The following is an 18,946-nucleotide window of genomic DNA, read 5'->3' as shown; positions in this document are numbered from 1 at the left end:
GACCCTCTTCGCTCACGCGCAGGCCCCCGGCGCTGGCTGCGTACACACGCTGGATACGTGTATGCACTCTATTAAGGAGAGTCTGTCAGAGGCTACCAGAGGGCTTCCAGGAGAACTGTGTAATGTTCTCTGAGTAACTCCCTCTGTTCTTGGGAGATGGGATGTCAAAGGGGTAGCCAGCACAGACACTCCCAAGAGCCCTCGAACACCTTCGTGTCGGTTAATGGTGTGCTTTCCACGCAGTGTGTGCAGCCAGCCTATACACTGAGTTAAGCAGTTGTGGTTAATCAGTGGCAGCCTTAATTAAACTTTTGCCAAGCAAATTTAGTTAATCGTTCAAAACACATTTGTGAGATTCTGCAAAATGAACGGCTTACCCTCCACCTTTGTGAAATTACAGTTAATCATTCACTAATGTCTGCATCATCCTATTTAAACCTTCCCCCTGTGGTTTTAGACTTCTTTCTGCTTGCTAATCCACCACAGGGGAGTGATATGTAAACATGCAAATACATTACTGTAGGCTTTTCCTATTTGTGGTGGTAGGTTCTATCAAGACATATTTACAGCCTCACCAGGAATGATTTATAATTCATTCGTCTCACATTCAATTGAATTAATTTAAAGGTATAATTCAATTTAACAAACATTCAGCTCAGTGTACTGCAGTTGTTTTGGGCATGCTGCACTTCACCCCATCTTTCTGTTCTCAGCCAGTTTCCTGGCTCAATGGCATTCCTATATATCAAACCAAGTGCCACCCCAGAACCACAATGGACCACAACAAGACAACAGCAGTTTTTAAACCTCCAAGTTGTGTAATTATTACCTATCTGTCCCAAATTTCTCTAAATTCTCCTTCTCCATGAAGAGTATGTCCTCTACTGTGCAGCTATTTTAAAATCCTCTGGATATGAACTACTGCACTCTTGCTCCTAACTCTGCTGAAGTCCATTATAGACAACCCTTTCCTATGATTTATGCATCATTATAAAAATCAAATTTCTTGGTTGTCAAAAGTAAATTCACTGCAGCAAGCTGAAGGAACTAGGTCCCTAGCATACAAAGCCATCACGCCAGTCTAAGGGTGTAACTTCAAATATGATGGAAGGATATCCTATAAATACAGATCTCTCTCAGAGAAGAAAATGAAAAACTGATTATCAGGTTGACTGAAGAAAGTGCAAACTGTCTCTCTCCTAACCCTAACCCCAGCCACCAGGATGGGCTGAGTCTTGGCCCACACTCAGAAGTCATCACCCAGATAAAAAAACTGTCAGCAGAGAAATTGTTCTGCAGGATATTGCTCCTCTTGCCAACCCTCTTTCAGCTGGAGATTTAGGCATTGTACCTCTCCTAATACTAAACCTTATCTTCACTGTACTTTTAACCATAAGCCTAAAATGAGTTGTGCTCTGAGCCATAGCCTGGGTCCCCAAGACATGTTTGAAATTAAAAAGTTATTACAAAAGAAATAATTACACAATACCATCTAAAAGGTCACCAAGAAAAAAAACAAAGACAATTCTGTGCAATTATTGTAATTTCTGAGTAAGACTGCATTTTAGTTTTACATGTAAACCATTGATTTCTACAGCTAGTTATTTGCTGGATTAAAATCAGAAGCACGGTACATGTTCAACAGACCCTTCATTACATTTTTCTTCATTGATCTAATCAAACATTTCTCATCAGTGCTTAAATGTTATATTCCAAACTTCATTCCAACCGTTGGCTATTCTTGCAAAAGAACAATTTTAAAATTAACTAAGATAAAAGGGCCACACATTTAAAATAAAAACAAAGGATCCAGGTTTATGTTTTTCCTTTAAAATTAGAGATGTTACAATTTATTTTTTATTTGAATTTTTTCTAGTAAAATTATTGACATTATTTAATTGGATAAAGACATGTAGTCTTTCTTACACACACACATAAATACTACAGACTCTACCCCCCAGTATATTCCTCAGATTATCTTAATTTTCCTCAGATGTTTTGCAATTTTTTCCTGTGTATTGTCAGTTTTAAAACAGTGTTCTATTCTTCTGTTTACTCAGAGGCTGTGCAAGCTGGCTGTTTGAATGCACCAATACTATCAGAAGTCCATAGGCTACCCCATATATCCTGGGCCCTTGGTTTCCAGAGGAGTAAAGTTCCATCAGCTCCTGCAGTTAATAGCACTGGAGGTATCATACAGCCAGATGCATTTTGGATTGTCTTTGAATTCCCCACATCCATGACCAAGAAGCTTTTGTCAGCAAGGTTACCCATAGACAGCTGTGGGGCTGGATCTGCATCGAGTATGAACTCACACCCTGTAGATCCAAGTGCAACATCTCAGCTAAGTCATGAAAAGGTCACAGCCAAATTCATTTTGTTTAATGTTTTTAAAAGTCCACCCATATGCTGCATGTATTTGTCATTACCAACCTGCCTTAAAGCTTGGGAAAATGCATGTATTACAGCTGCTGCTCTGTGCACCCCATACCAACAGGGCAGCCTACATGATCCCAAAAAAAGAAACCCTAAACCCTGAATATGTCAAAAGCATTGCATGAACAAACTGAAGAAGAAGAAGGCACTTTCTTCAATTTTTTTCTGTTTTGATACTTCTAGACTTAGCACTATAGAGGGGACTATATTTATACCCTGATAGGTGATTCTTGGGTTGATGTACCCCTTCAAGCAACTGCCCTCTTAGTACAGAATCTGACTTTAGCAAAATCTGAAATCAGCAACTATACCAGGCTTTGGACCAAAATGGTTTATGAGTGGTCCATCCCCCATCATATCCGAGGAATGTCATGGCCTTACAATGGCATGCTTTTTGAACCCTTTCCAATTTCAGATATTTCCTTTCTCTTTTAATACCTCATTGCTTTTGCATCAATTACAGCCTGACCTAAAGCCACACTGGCAGTGAATGTGATATATAGTAGAATCCATTTAAATGAATTTCTGATGAAAGAATAAAACTGTTAAAAGAATAAATTTACTGCACAGATTTATACAAATCCTGTATATGCACTGAAATCCTCTTAAAAGAAAAACTGATGGAAGATTAAAATGTTAAATGAATTAAACTCCAGCATCCTAGTGAAATATAATGATTATTTGACCTATTAAATGAATAGCTCCACTGACCATATAATGGTAAGTATTCAAATATATGTCAATTTTAAATATGAAGTGAAAAAATGTAAAGCAAACAGTGATCAATGGGAGTATCTATTAAAACAATAAACTTACAGAGGAGCAGAGAAATGTTCTTGAAAGGTCTTTGTTCACCCAGCCATGAAGATAGAGACTACTTCATTTCTGTTAAGAAAGAGAGAATTTTAATGATTATTAAAAATTGTTAACTGCACAGCATAAATATAATTTTTGTTTTGCTTAATTTCAACATATTAAAGTGTCTGAGAAAGCCATTTCCTTTCCTTCCAGCTGTGGTAAATTTTTAGAGATTTGTTTTAAAGAAGAAGTTGACCAACATCTGCCTTTAGGGCTGTCTGTATTCCATCTTGTGGAAAGTATCTTTTAAAACTGCTGAATCAGTAATCAAGAGCAAAACATACAAAAACATGCATGTTGTGAGCACTGTAACATTTATTTTAGCTTTCGTTCTTTTAATGTATAGTCAAGAACATAACATGTAAATGTATTTCTGATAAATAGTACATCCATGTATTTCAATGCTAAAATAAAAATTAATCATTTTGTCTGTCCCATCAAAAGCACTATTTTGGTAACAGTAAAGTTCTGTGAAGTGATCCTATTTTGAAAAAAAAAATGCTTTATCTGTATATCTTGGTTTTGCCCAGCTCTTCTAGTAACTGGTTTCAGGTTTAAATCCCAGATTAAACCACTAAAAATGTGCACTCTAAATCCCCTGGCAGTGAGTTGAAAACAATTTTATACATCAGCTTCCTACCTGGGAAGAGTTGAGTTCATATTCAGTTTAGGTCATAGGTGAAATGAGTTTGTCAGTCACAATCCAGTCTGTAATGAATTTATATCTGGATCACAAAATTACTGTACTACCCAATTAAATATTGCCTGAAGGGACTGTTCATTAGAGATGGAGACTCAACAATGGATATTAGAGACTGAAGTGCATTTTCAGTGTATGAAGAACCGTAGAATCCCCAGATAGTCCTGTCTCAGTAGCAAGATGCTACGTATGGAAATGACACCTTCCCTTATGTCAAGCCTTCACATTTGCACCACTTTGTGATTACATGACCTTACAGACTTCACAAATTTCTTGCCAAGAAATACCATAAACCTTGAGTCACAGCCTTCTCTTCAGAAAAGGCTTTGCAAAAATTCAAGGGCGTTTTTAGTGACAACGTGACTGTGACTATCCTTTTGCCATTTAGCTCAAAGCCTATATTTTTGAAGGATGTATGGATAAAGCCAGGTCTTTCTTGGAGGGGTCTGGCTGGCAGCGAAGCATGCTGAAAGCTACAACTTCCCTGCACTGAGGGAACAAAGAGTTTGTGTGAACTGCAGGCCACCAGAAGAATGCACCTGTAAGGGTAAAAATGTGCCGGTCCTTTCTTACAAAGGAAGATGTCTTCTGCCTGTACCCCTCCTGAAAGCAAAACCAGATGGATATGAGAGGCCAGGAGGGACACTTCAGCCCCCTGGGTGAGGTTAACACCAGGTCCTTTGAGTTTCCCTGTGATTCTCTGGTGAGCTTCAAAAAAAAAAAAAAATCAAGAAAGGGAAAATTCGACTACCTGACTAACAAAATACAAGGAAAATATATTTTGGGAGATTTGACAGTGGAAACTTTTCAAGGTAGAATTTCTCTTTGATTTTTCCCTTGTTACCCGGATAATATCTCCATAATCTTACACTCACATCGAGATCTGGGACTATAGTGAAACTTTTATTTTACTAAAAATCCACCTCCCATTATGTTCTGATAATCAGTGCACTATAACAGCCATAAAAAAAAAAGCTGGAAACAACCATGCAAATGCTCCAGTCATCCCTAAAGCTGCTCTACCTTAGAAAGCAAAAATATACACTGAAAATGCAAATAGGTAATAGGGAGACATAGAATATTAATTCATGAATAAAAAACTAGCTAGATGGCCAGGCCCAGAGAGCGGTGGTGAATAGAGTTAAACCCAGCTGGGAGTGAGTCTCTAGTCATGTTCTCCAGGGCTCAGTACTTGGGCCAGTTCTGTATAATATTTTTACCAATGATCTGGACAAGGAGATGGAGTGCACCCTCAGTCAGTTTGCAGAGGAAACCAGTTTGGTTGGGAGTGTCAATCTGCTGGACGTCAGGAAGGCCCTGCATAGGGATCTGAATCCATGGGTTGAGGATGAGGTTATGGTGGTGGTATGAGGTTCAACAGGATGAAATGCTGGTCCCACACTTCAGCCACAACAACATAAATGACTCTATGAATACATATTGGGTCAGGGGTTTGCAAATTAGAAGTCTGATAAAGAGATTATCATATTTTAACTTTGTCATGCCAAGATAGTCTGTGACATTGCCTTGTTGAGACATGCAAAATAGTTGAGAGCTGGGAAAGAAACAGCTCCTGTTGACAAGAAAACCACTAGGAAGATCAGGAGATGGCTGCATAAGAAGCAGGGGTCATCCAAAGCCAGTTTGTAAGTCAGTGAAGCTCAGGTAAGAAGCTGCATGAGAAATACAGTTAGAGAAGAGTGTTTCGGTAAAGGTTTTACTGGACTTGACAGAAATAGCACTTTTTCTTAACTATGTAATTAGGATCTAGACAAAGTGTGAAGCTCTTCAAAGCAAGGATGGACATACATGCAAGGCTTAAATACCTTTTGAGAGACATGCAAATGTTATTGGCTTTATGGGGTAGCAGAAAAATGTAAGAGTAAGGGAGGTCTTGATTGTTTCATTACCAGACATAAATAACAGCTTGCATAATCCAATATTCACACTAAAATCTTTGGCCACACACCAGAGAAAAACACATTTCCATCCTTGCCTCTTGGGAGTCCTCTTCTGAAAGACTTGGTTTTTAACAATTCAGCCCACATCCCTTTCTATTAGTGTAAAAAGGAGAGTCAGCTCACCATACCTGATTATCCTTCTGATTGAACACTCAGATCAGGTGGCTGCAACCTGTCCTCTAACCCCTTCTTTGCCAAATTTTTTTCTTGTATCCTTGTTTGTCACAGTGACAAGAAAGGACTGAATCAATACTTAAACATCTTTTAGCTTCAGGAAAAGAAATAACTGAATCAGGATCTGAAGCTATGTTTAGTGGGTTAATCTGTTTTAATCCAAGAAAATCAGACGCAAGCCATGCTCATTAAGAGGAATTTAATTTTGTTTTCTGTTATTTAAACAACCTAGAAATCATCTGACCTTCCTGCCAATAATTTCTCTGTACTATTTATAACCATTTTTGAAGGTGCTGATTGCAGTGCTGAATGTCAATAGGATTCTGTCTACTATTAATGTTATTACTATTGCTGTAGTACTTAGAGCAGCAATTATGGAGCAAGACCTGACTGGGCTACACACAGATCCAGAGTAAGATAGTTGCTGTCACAAGAGTAATGTGAGAGACATTAACAGTTAACATGGATCTACACATGGAAAGCTGTGAAAGAGTGCTGGTCAGCATGGCAGAGGGGACTTGGACCACCAATGGCTTCAAGGGCAAGAATTTTAAAAAAGATTTGAAACGTGGTAAGATAATAAACATCACAAAATTTCAGATATTTCACTGCCAAGAGTGAGAGCCATCATGAGAAAGGCGTGCTATGTTTGATACTCGATATGAATGTAATTGATGTGTCAAGACAAATAAGCCCTGAATAAAAATCCCGGCCATTTCTGAGGTTTTAGTAACTTCAGTGGGATAGGTCTGATGGAGCAAAAGGGGAAGAAAAGTGAGATATAACTGGAAAAGGAAACCTTCAGAGTTCTAAATCACACTTTCAATTACACAGAAATGAAAATGAGGAAGAGGGAATATGTAAAGGCACATGAATCCAAGGGTGCACAAGCAATTTTTATTAAGATGGGAAAGACCAAAGAATGACTGTACTGTGAAGAGAAAAGCTGGAGCACCTAAGAGAAAGGAGTGGGTAAAGGAGGGAAAACATATAGATACAGACTGAGGACAAAACAGGATGGTATTGAGGCAACTGGAGGTGATTAGAGAAGGAGCATTACTCAGGAACTTGCGCCTGCATCGGGGGAGATGATGACACAGAACCTTTACAAAGACTGTAAGGCAATCTGGGATGGGGTGGGAAGGTCAAATAGTCATTCCAAAGGGGAAAGGTACATACAGTTTTTACTGGAATAAATTGCTATCAACATTCCCAGAGAAGTCATGAGTAAAAGTGTAGAAGGTTTCAAAAGGGGATGCAAGGTGGGAAGAATATGAGTGAGGTTACAGGTTGTTGAGCTGGAAGAGAAAAACTGTTTAGTCAGGAAGACTGTAGAATGGAAATGGAAGAGGAATTCTTTTGCAGTGGGAGAAGACAAGCGTGGAGAAGCAGATTTCATTTTAACACTGCACTGTTTATACACAAGTGCTGTAAACTGAATGCTGAAAGTGATTCTAAGTTGCAACTTAGCGGGGCCAGACCATGCAATTAAAGGACACCTCTAAAGAACTAATGGTAAAAGTGAATGGAAAGAAAATAATACATCAACATATAAGGTAAAAAGAACAACCAACAAACCAAATCCACGCACACACCCCCAAAATAAAAAAGCCCAAAACATCCATCCCAAAACAGTAAAAAAGCCTGAGAGTGGATAAGAAATTATCAGCTACTGCTTGTAAAAAGTGATGGGGGAAAAGACCAAAGCAAGAAGGCCTGTGCGTGGCTGATCTCAGTAACCTGAGATTAAATACTTTCTTATTGTGTGTCCTCCAGGGTGGATAAATTCCACACTGCAGATCCATTCAATTGACACAGAACAGGCATGTGCAATGATTAAATGATTTGTGCGAGGTGACACAGAAATCAGTGCCAAACGTTGGCCCTAAGACCCCTGAATCCCAGGTCAGACAGTTTGTGAGCCAATAACTATCTCTTGGCTGGTTTAGAGAGAAGTCTGATATCCCTCTGCTCTCTGCAGAGCCTCCCCTTATAGGTCTACTAATGGAAGGGCATCCTATAAGACGCCACTCAAGATAAACGGCAAATTATATCTCAAAATATTATGGCCTTTCATATTTTTCTTTATGCAGTGTGAACTCTGAAATGGTAGAAACAAAGGCACACCCAGAAATGGCTCACTTTTTTATCCGCTGATAGGTGGGCAGAGAGGAAAGCAAGCTACTCCCATAGAGTTTAGTGCTTCCCATAGCACAGAGAAACAAAAGGTAAAAATTCACTACTCGTGAAGCATCCACCTGTGCTGACAGCTAATTTAGGCCCAATATACATGCTATGCAGAGAAAATAAATTCTCATGACACGTGAAGTCTGGAATCCAGGGCAGCCTGGCAGTGATATTGAAGTAACGCTCTGTTTGCATACTGATTTCTGTGGTACTGCTCTTTGTTTAAAAAAAACCCCAACACATATTTATGCAGTTTCACGGGAAACTATCATATCCAAATACATGAGGAAATCGAACCAGAATCACTATTTGTTAACAGTTCACTCTATAACCAGGCAGAGATCCCTTCTAGGGTTTTGGGGGTTAGATTCTGGTTTGCAAAATGAAAGTTTGGGATACCCTCTTGATCTCCTTTCAGGCTTTGGAGATATAAAATATCTCCCCATCTGATTTTAAAGATTTTCTGTATCCTGTGGAGTCATTTTACATATAATTTTGGTCTCCTAATAGTTCACTGAACATTTAGAAACAGCATAATTCACTAGCTTCTAATTTTTCATTTCAAGGATTTTTGACACTTTTTATCTGCTCCTTAACTAAGTGCTTCTTTAGCCCTACTAGTTCAGTATTTTGAGAGTTGCTTTTAATAGATCTGCTCTTGCAGGCACTTCATCTGCAGAACTCCTCCTCAAGAAATCCACAGCACAATAAACAAATAAAAGAACTTCACCTCACTTTATCTCCTCAGTGGTTTTGCGTGACTTTTAGTTCACCTCTTGAACCTCTTCAACACTCACCACTGTCAAACTGACTGTGCTCTCCGCTTATCTGAGATTACTTTCTCTCCACTGAAATGCAGTTCATTACTTTCTTCAATGGAATTCTAAATCTGTTCTCTAATAGATTTCTAATCCTTAGCAAACCCACGCATTACGAAGCAACCCCTGTGCCTGCCATATGGTTAACCTGATTTTCAGTGACCCTGCCACAATAATTTTCATTAGAAGCATGTGATTAGGAAAATACCACACCAATGAGAATGTGATTCCCATTTCCGGCTTTCCCTTATTATTCTGGAGAGCTTCTTCTTATCACACACCTTTCAGTCACTACAGAGAACTGCAATTGCTTCCTCTCAGAAATCTCCTGTTCTTTTAAGTCTACTCAAGACTGTCATAAGCCTTTGCTTCTCAAGCTCAGCGTGATGGGTGCACTGTTCCCCAGACATTGTACTTCACTTGCTTGTAGAAGAATCAATAGATCAATAGATTTCTGATCTATTATAGTAAAGTTGGCACTCTTAACATGAAGCATGTTTCCATACTAGCAGACCATTAAAATAAAAATGCTGAGTGTTATTTTTATCCTGTTTCTGACCATGCAAAACATTATGACCACTTGTGATCATTAATAATCTTGTGCAGCTTTCCACAGCAATAGAGGACTTCATTGAAATGCCCTTGGAGAATTCCTGCTTATGTAACTATATCACTGACTATATCCTTACTTCACTAACTGCGGATTTCTAGCTCATGATCTGTTCCAAGCCATTTTGAGATCTTATTGAATATTTTTCAGTAGCAGTAACCATAAATCTCCAAAGTACGGGAATTTCAGTGTTGGAAGGAGAATAAAAATATACACATATCAGAAGATAGTGATTTTTAAGTATCTGTTGCAATAAAAACACAATAGTGAATCTGAAAAAGATTGTCAGTTTAGTATTAAGAGAAAATCAAGCATCTAAAAATACAAAGGATGTTTAGAATGACCACACTTACCAAGGAGTTTGAGATTTTGGGGAGGAAGATGTTATATAAATGTTGAAGTTTTCGTGTTTTGTGTTAGGTTTGCTTTGTTGGTATATTATAGTATGTAGGGTTGTTCATTTGGGGGTTTTTTGAAGTAATTAGTTTCATATTAATTTTAGAGACACTTCCCAGTGCTAGGCTGCATCAGGCACCTTGGAATGAGGCCTGCTGAAGACAGACATTACAAAAAGTAATTATCAACTACTCAGGTCGGTGAATGTATTGGTTTTTTCACAACTAAAAAACCAGAACCTGTTGTTTTCAATTAATATCCTGTTACCACAACAGAACAACTCCCCCTGATGTTATATATACACTGGAGTCAGGACCAGCAGCCCCAGAGTAACGATGGCAAGTTACATGGGGACTGTACAGGTGGCTGAGGTGTGACACAGCTCCAAAGCAATGATATGAGCATGTGATGATGCAGTGCTTGAATAAACTTCTCTCTCAGCATTTTTTGCATCATCAGCTATTTATTTCAATATTCTGTATGTCATCAGTACTCTGGCAGCCCATTTTTTTTTTCTTTTTAATACTCCTTCTGTATAAACAGCATGCATAAAAGTTCAGTTTTGGAATAGTTCATTAATCTTCACTTGTTAAATGCTGGTTTGTCAAAATGTACTTGGTAAGTGCATAATTTGTGTTACGACATCATCCCAATTTGTGACAGTAAATGCCGTAAGAATTCATATCCAGGTGATATAAATCTTGCATTTATATGTTTGACTGATAATTACACAGTGGAAAACTATCTGGGTCATCACTTTCCAGAGGCACCAGTGTCTGTGTTTCTATTCCTGGTCAAACATTCGAAAGCGTTCCAGTGCCTGCTCGCCTGGTGTTTTCCCTGCTGACACAACCAGTTAGACAGACAGAACTGTAAATGTTATAATGAGACACAGCAATTTCCATGTGGGAGAAGGGCTGATAAGAACACACTGCAAATTTCAGACAGTTTTAAAGTACCCTCTTTTGGCTCAAAGAAGCCTCCAGTGCCTTTATTATAATCTCTTGATTTAGCTGTTTCTGTTGAAAGGCCAGGCTCTGACCTCCTATGAGCAGAGGCTTCAGTGCTGTAAACAGCTGCATCCAGGCTTTTAAAGAGGCTCCCAGTTTGGGAGCATGTACCAAATCCATGTCAGCTGCTTGATTAACCTGGAACTTCAGCGGGTGTAAACCAGCCCCAGACCACTTGAAGTGGCTTGAATTCAAATATTAAAGTGAGATTGAAAACTAGCAACGACACATTTTTTTTCCTGCACCTTTGAATTGACTATTGATCTCATTGACTGTAGAGAAGGAGGTTCTGGCATTAAAAGCTGGTTATGGAGAACCACCTCCTTAGGGAGACGAAAACATTTCTCTGTCCCTCCTTGCATCATTAACACTTCACTGAACTCAGCTGGGACAAGGGCTTCCAGAGCCCTCGTCTCTTGGAAAAAATTTTGCCTTTCAGAACCTGACATTTCCCAGCTGGAATTGTATCTGATTCAATGAAAATCAAAAAGCAAGTGTAGCTTATGGCTATTAAATGGCAATTTTTTTGACGTTCATCCATCATTCATGCTGGTGATCTAATCCCTGTACAGTCAATGGGAGAGAAGAAAAGAAGGCAATTCACAGACCCTAAAAGACCCACACATCCATTCAGAAGCCTTCCACTATGCTCTTTGCAGATGAGTTAAAATGTGAATTATTTGCAGGAAGAACTGGACAAACAATTTAAAACAAGGAAAAGCTGAGAAAAAGTGAACTCTTCCACAATCAATTCATGAAGTAACAAACAGAAAAATAAACATCCACCATTTACATAATTCATGAATAGTTACCATTTCAGTTCTCTTTTCTGTCCATACACTGCCAATGAGGGACGTGCCATAACCACAACCTTGTGTGTTTCTCTCTTGTTTAATATTTTTACCTCCTATGCTCTTCAGACACATTGTCAGATTTGCAAACAGTGAAAGGGGGTATCTCTTACTGACTTCATCTGAGTTATGTGATTTACACCAGCAAGGACCTGAAGCTCTACTTCTCTCCTTTTTTTCTTCCTGTACTTGCATAAAGAATTTGTTAACTCACATGCACAATCCCATTGATTCCTTCACCAGGGTAAGTAAAAGTTACCTGAATAGGTGCCCTGAATCAGACTGTTGATGTGACTTTAGTTGCACACTGTTTCTTTCCAAAGTGTTTGGAAAAGGAGACACATATGCACAAGCATATTCTAAATAGCCATAACCAGCTGGTTTTCCTTCCTTTTTTCTCCTTCTGCTCTATATCCAGCTCTCCTGACCAATAGAAGCAGCACTTGCGGAAGCTTTTAGATTCAGCTGGAACACAGGAGAAAAGGGATCCTTTGAGCATTACATATTTAATTTGAGACCTTGGGCTCTGTGGATATCTGTGCATACCCAAACTGTGACACGCTCTGGAAGCCAGGACTCACCTCATCATCTTCCTGTATCTCTGGACAGTTGATAAACACATGTAAGTCACTCATAACATCAGTGCTCCTTGGAGGACTTGACTTCACTTCCCAAGGAGCGTGGGACACACTACATTCATAAAATGCAGACACACAGTACCCCTTCCTGTCATGCCTAATGACACCATATCTGCCAACATGTATCATTCAGCGCTGGTTGCCACATGACCACTGAGAAGCACACAGTAGCCTGGGTTCAAACCTGTAGAATGCTGACAGCTGCACTCAGCTGAGCTCGAGATATGTTTCACCTGTGACATTTGGTTCCCTTCCTCCTCACTGAGATGCATGAAACCTCCTAAAAAACATCACTGCAAGAAACAGGACTTTTATTTAACTTTGTTGTGGGAATTATCCATCTCTTGGAGCCTCTGAAAACAGCCTATCCTATGAATCTGCAGGCACAAGGATGCCACAGATACCAGACGACTATAGATTCATGTTCATAAATGGTCAGACCAGAAAGAGCCATTACACTAAGAAGGCAAACCCCCTACTTAGGTGAGATAGCCATCCACTGTTACTAAGCTATTCATATAATGAGCCCCTGCATTTGGCAGGAAAGCACTAAATCACCCTCCATTTCACCCCCATCTCTCCAGCGTTACCTCTGGTGATATTGCTCAGGGAAGAGGATCACTGGATTAACAGGTTATAAAACCAGGAGCTGCTTGGAGAAACTGAAATACAAAGCTGAGCTCCAGACCCTGAGTTGCATGTGAAGACTCCTCATTGAGTTAGGGCAGTTTTAAGATCTCTTGAAGTTATGCTGCTTTTTTTTTAATGTCAGTGTATCTCAGAGCTATTTTAAATTGGAGTCTGCCAAAATCTCCAAGGGGCCATTATGACAGTTAGAGATTACCAATGAGTAAAGATTTCTGGTATGTCCCCTTTGCAATACTTGCTGCAGGGTTGTAGGAGTAAAATTAAGGACACTATCTCCTTAAAGCTCTCCCACATTTTCTGACTTTTCAGACGGTATTTCTCTTCTCCAAGTCCCTTTATCGTTTTATCTCATTTCCCCTGGGTCCTTCCATTGGCCTCACCCCTGGTTTGTTTTACAATTTGCATCCTTGCCTTCTCGTCCTGCCCTCAGCAGCTCCAGTTCTCACTGGAAGCCCTCTCCAGTACTAGCTTTTAGCTTTGCCTGGTATGCTTTAGGCCACTGTCAGCTTTCCTCACACTCAAGACTCATCTTTCTTCCTCCTCCCCATGTCTTGCCCCCTCTCCCAGTAAGTACTACGAGCTGCTATGAATTTTCACATGTATTTTCTTCTCTCATGAGCTTCTTCAACATATGAGCTGCAGTTTCTTTTACTTTATCCCTAAGTATTTGCAATAACCTGTATTTCCTCTTTCCAGACTGTTTGCACCATCAGATGCTCGCTTCACCCATCTGAAGCTATTTTTCCTCCAAACTATTCTTTGTCTCTTTTCTTCTGTAGCAATCTTCAAAATTATCAGTTCTCTTGAAGCACTCCTTATAGGCCTGCTGTCCCCTGCAATTACAGTTTTCTTTAATGAATAGATTAGTGTTGGTATAATCTGTATAAACCTTTAATTTACTTGTACTGTTCCTGTTTCAGTGGTCTCAGTTCTATCTAAAACACAGTTTCTAATGAAAAGTGATATTCTGAAGCATGCACTGTATTTACATTTTTCTTCAAGTGTAGTATCCCAGCTGTAGAGCCAAACGTTTTCCTGTTCCCTTTGACATCAGAGAAGCTTTCACTTTCATTCCCTGCTCTATGATCTTAAAGTACTTTCTCACTGGTTTTTTTTAACTGCTAGTTTGGATAAAGCTGGCCCAGTAGAAAGTTGTCCCAGCAGACACCAAATGAGACACAAATCCCACCAGCAAAAATAAGAAAATAAAGCAGAAAAAATCCTGCTTAATTAGAAACACTTAAAAAAACCCAACAACCCACTAAATGACAAAAATACCCAAGGAACTCTGCTTCCCCATGCATATTAGCTCCTCCTGAAGCCCTCTCCCACTTGCAGTTGCAAAATACCTTAGAGTAGTTTTCCAAAGGTGAACATAACACTGCAGTAATAATTTCTTTCCTTCCTTCAGTGGATTTATTCTGTCAGTGATTGTTCTCTGTCTCAGCAAAACAGCTTCATCTCTCTTCTCTAGCTCATGTGGGGCTGAATCCTGCAGTAGCAGTCCCAGTGAAATCAGTGGGAGTGCTGACTATGTAAGAACCAGATGTGTCCCACTGAATAATTATCCAGGGCTGAATGAACTCCCAGAACCTGTGTGTTAAGACAAGCATCTGCATCTAAATCTTTTTAGCCAAGGCAGGAGCCCCACTAAAAAAACCTTCCCCACTGCCACCCAATAATGCCCTTGATGATTTCTTCAAATAAATATTTCCACTAAAAAAAACCCCATACATATTGAGATAAGATTTCAACAAAAAGAAATGATCTGGTATTATTTAAAAAAAATAAAAATAAAACAAATTGGAGCACTAAACCTTTCCCAACTGCAAGTCAATTTGATCTTTAAGCAGAGGTCAGCTGGGCTTTTTCCTGCTGTAGAAACACATGCAAAAAATACCAGTAGAAATTCACTTTCTGAAGTTTTAATAAAAGTATGTCAGAAGTATAGGAAGTTGGAGCTCTTATTAATGTTGGGGAGTGTTAAGTAACTACAACATTTAGCAATTTAGCTATTAGAGTAGTATCTTATTGATGCCGAGTTGCTGCTTTCTTGCTGCCTAGTTTCTAACTCATCTTCCCCATTTTTCTTTCCAGCCATTGCACATACATTTTGGGAGATAAATAGGGGGAAAAAAAATGTTCTCCTGGAGGAGTAGGATTTAAAATTTACAATCAAATTGAGTGCTAAAGCCAGTATTCAAATTTTAAAATATTCTTCATGAACTATGCAAAACCTGAAAGAGTCAGAAAATGTTTCAAAGATACTTTGACAAATGTCTTAGTGATGATGATGAACTCGCTGGTAGATAGGGGTACCATTAATTTTTTTTTTCCCCTTGTTCTCATAGGAGATTAAATTCAATAATCCAGCAGAAGAACCCTGTGCCACTGATGGGAGGGGTGTGCCAGTGGCAGGGGAGAAAATGGAGACATTAGGTCTAAAATTCTGGAGGTTCATCCAAGGAACAAAATCCCTTTTGTAGCCTTTATGGCCACGACCCACTGTTTCCCAAAGCACAAGGCAGAGGCTTAGTCATTTGAGGCTGAACATCAGTGCAACACACTTCCCTTCCTCAGGGAAGAGGAACTTTATAACTTGTTCAAAGTGAGGAAGAGTAAGAGGGCAAAAAATACAATGTTCATTAAAAGATTCCCTCTGGGGCTGTTTCCTAAAAGAATCTGTTTGCAAATTAATGTCTTTTGGCTGAATTGCCACCCTGAATCCAACTGGGCCTTGTACTGCAAAACAGAGATTCTTCCAACTTCTACAGCTTCAGTAAAGCTGATGCCTGAGTAACATCAAAGAAGGATGATACAGGACAACAAATCCATGTTGTCAGAAGCTCCACATGTCAAGGGAATAAACAAAATTTTTTTTATTTCCACTGTTTTTTTTGTTACCATCTTTTCTGCTAAGCTTATAAGGTGTATGGGTCTGAGCCTGCCATAGATTCTGACTTGGCTTCAGCCACGTACACTGGATTCTTTAAATACAAATATTTAAGCCCACAGAAAATCTTGGAAAGCCCAAACCTATTAACATCTTCATAATTTGCAAGCAGCTCCATCGTGCATGTCAGGAGCCTGAGGGTTTGGGCACTTTTTTCCCTTGAGCCAGCACTGCAGCCTGTGCCCCTCGAGCTGTGCACAACCTGCCCCCACGCTGTGCTCCAGGGGCTGCCCTGGAAGAGCCAGGTCTGGGGATGCCTTCACAGCCCCAGTGGGACAGGGACACCCCAGCTCCAAGCTGGCCCCGAGCTCCAGTGCAAGGGCGTTGCCAGGGCACTGCCAGGGCTCAGACATCCCAGTACAGGGTGTGATTTATCATCGGATGGAAACATCACACTAGAAGCTATGACGATAAGATAGGGCAAGGCTGTTTTTGCAGTGTTTATCTGACTGGAGGGAGAAGAAAAGAGAAAAAGTATTGCTGAGGGATAGTTAGGCAACCGACCAAACAGTTTACTATTTTTTGTGTCCACCACTCTGACCTTTAAAGTGTTGGTAACATGAGGAACAGGAGCAGCTCTTGCCCAGTGGTGTCCATCCCCACCAGGACTTCATAATCCTTAGTTAAACCTTCTTGTTCCCCATGTCCCTCTTGCATGCAGCACAGCAGCACACAAGTCAGCACTACAGCACAGGGCTCCCAGTCTGTGGCCTGTGGTGGGGATACCCACTGAATAAAAAAACTTTTAGCTCTGCCAAAACAACTGCCACCAACACAGACAGCTTCAGAGAGACAATGAGACATTTTGTACCATCAATAACCCTGCCACAGCCCTCTTCTGACCAGTCAGCTGCCTGGGACTCTATAATTGCACTCAGATTAAAATTTACAGGACCTATTTGATTTTTATTTTTTTCCTGAAAATCTCCATAAGGAACTTAAAAAGGGAAAAAAACAAACCAGAACAAATTCTGCAGGGAGACTCAAATTAGTTCTGGTGACAAACACTGCCAGGTACTGCAGTGGAAGGAGCAGGAGGTGGTCCTCTCACATCACTTACAACATGCCTCAGTGAAACTCGTAGTGGGACAGGTGAATTATAACTAGAGCTTGGATTCCAGATGAGACGTTATCGATCATTGTCTGGCTTACTTGAAAAGAAGGGACTAAGAGTCACACTACACTGACACATAGCTCAGCATGGAAGAATAAGACTTTGATGTTATCCTGATCAAAATGGCATCCCAGCCATGGGAAGCAGGGGAAAAGGTTGGGCTCGATGATCCTGGAGGTCTTTTCCAAACTAAATGATTCTTTGTGATTCTGTGTTGAGGTAAGGCTGGGTGGCCAGAGAGAGTGGTCATGATTCAGGTTCATTCTCTGGCTTCTTCCTGGGGCAAGCTGGTATAATCCAGCCCTTTATATGCAAGTTACTGGGGGAGAGTACAATAAATATGGAACATCAAAATGTCATTTGCACAGTCACTTTAAACAGATATGTCCTAGCACTCTCTTCCTTCTGTGCAGGAAAGATAATAATCTGTTAAACTTTCTCCTGGAACCATATTTTAGCATTTTAATTAGAGACCCAACACATGCACCAAACACACCCTCAATAAAGGGCACGCCTTAATAAAGTCAGTACAGCATGCTGCTGTAACCCAGCAAGGTCACTGCCTGAGAGGAATCACCAACGAGGCGACTGGATCGCTGCCAGGACACCCGGCAAAGATACGGGGACCCGTTTCAGGAGGCCACTGCTGCTCTTGGCCAACGGGGAAGGGCAGGGAGGCAACGTGCTGACACTTACCCACACCAGTGCTCATCCACGGGAGAGCAAAGTCATCGAAATGTAATTACTGCTTGTTTCTGATGGACGGCAGCTGTTGGGCTGCTGTTCCTGGCCATGGGTGCCCCGGAGGAAAGCTGTGCCTTCCCCCCTCCTTTGAGCACTATCTCCCTCTGCTGTCCTGCCGCAGCCCTGCGCTTGGGATCCACAAGGTGACCTCTGAAGCAGAACCAAAATAGAAAACTTGGAAAAAAAATACCTCGTAAAAGTTTTTCCTTGGCACTATTTGGTTTCATCAGAAACATTTTAATGTCAGGAAGCATCAGTCCCAAACGCTGGAGGCTTCCTGGTGGAAAGCACACAAATAAAGAACAGCTGGGAAATACATTTTCTCCTTATGGAGCTGCCCAATCAGGTTTCCATTACTAGTAAGAAGTAATAACCAGTAACAGCTTCTTCTCTGAGAGAGAAGTAACACGAATTTTTAAGCAGCAGGGATCCTTTAAGAGAGGGGAATATGAAATGTGTTCTGAGCTTTTGCCTTCTGATGGGAGGAAAACACGGAGCAAATGTCTGACCAAGGCAGGAGTAGTCCTTGCATATCCCTGTACCCATATGCAAGATATCAGGACTCAGAGGGCCAGTTCTGAGGATAGCCTGTGAGGTGCATGGGACTGGATAGCACCTCTGAGAAACCTTAATGTTTGAACAAAAGCATTGCTCTGTCAGCTTTCATTGGCACGAATGATTAAGTGCTGGACAGTTTGGTGATCTTCATCACTCTCTCAGACAGCATGCTACCAGCCTCTCCAGGTGACTCTGGGCTCTTTTTTTGTTTGCAGATCATCAGAACTCCTAATCCAGTCTCAGTCCTGAAAGGTAAAGTGATGATGCACTTAGAATTTTGCTTTAATTGA

General features: G+C 40.3%; 1 long non-coding RNA gene across 1 annotated transcript; it reads right to left on the bottom strand.

Moving 5' to 3' along the window:
* Positions 1 to 1,865: 1,865 nt before the first annotated feature.
* LOC116783300 lies at positions 1,866 to 18,149 on the bottom strand. Its single transcript, XR_004355624.1, has 4 exons — positions 18,051 to 18,149; positions 12,261 to 12,466; positions 3,253 to 3,321; positions 1,866 to 2,318 (listed from the first exon to the last, which is right to left on the bottom strand). It is a non-coding gene; the product is annotated as an uncharacterized LOC116783300 (long non-coding RNA).
* Positions 18,150 to 18,946: the final 797 nt, after the last annotated feature.

Source organism: Chiroxiphia lanceolata, chromosome 2 (genome assembly GCF_009829145.1).
Source record: "Chiroxiphia lanceolata isolate bChiLan1 chromosome 2, bChiLan1.pri, whole genome shotgun sequence".
Classification (NCBI taxonomy): domain Eukaryota; kingdom Metazoa; phylum Chordata; class Aves; order Passeriformes; family Pipridae; genus Chiroxiphia; species Chiroxiphia lanceolata.
The sequence above is the reverse complement of the archived record's forward strand: the minus strand, read 5'-3'. Positions and strand labels throughout refer to the sequence as shown.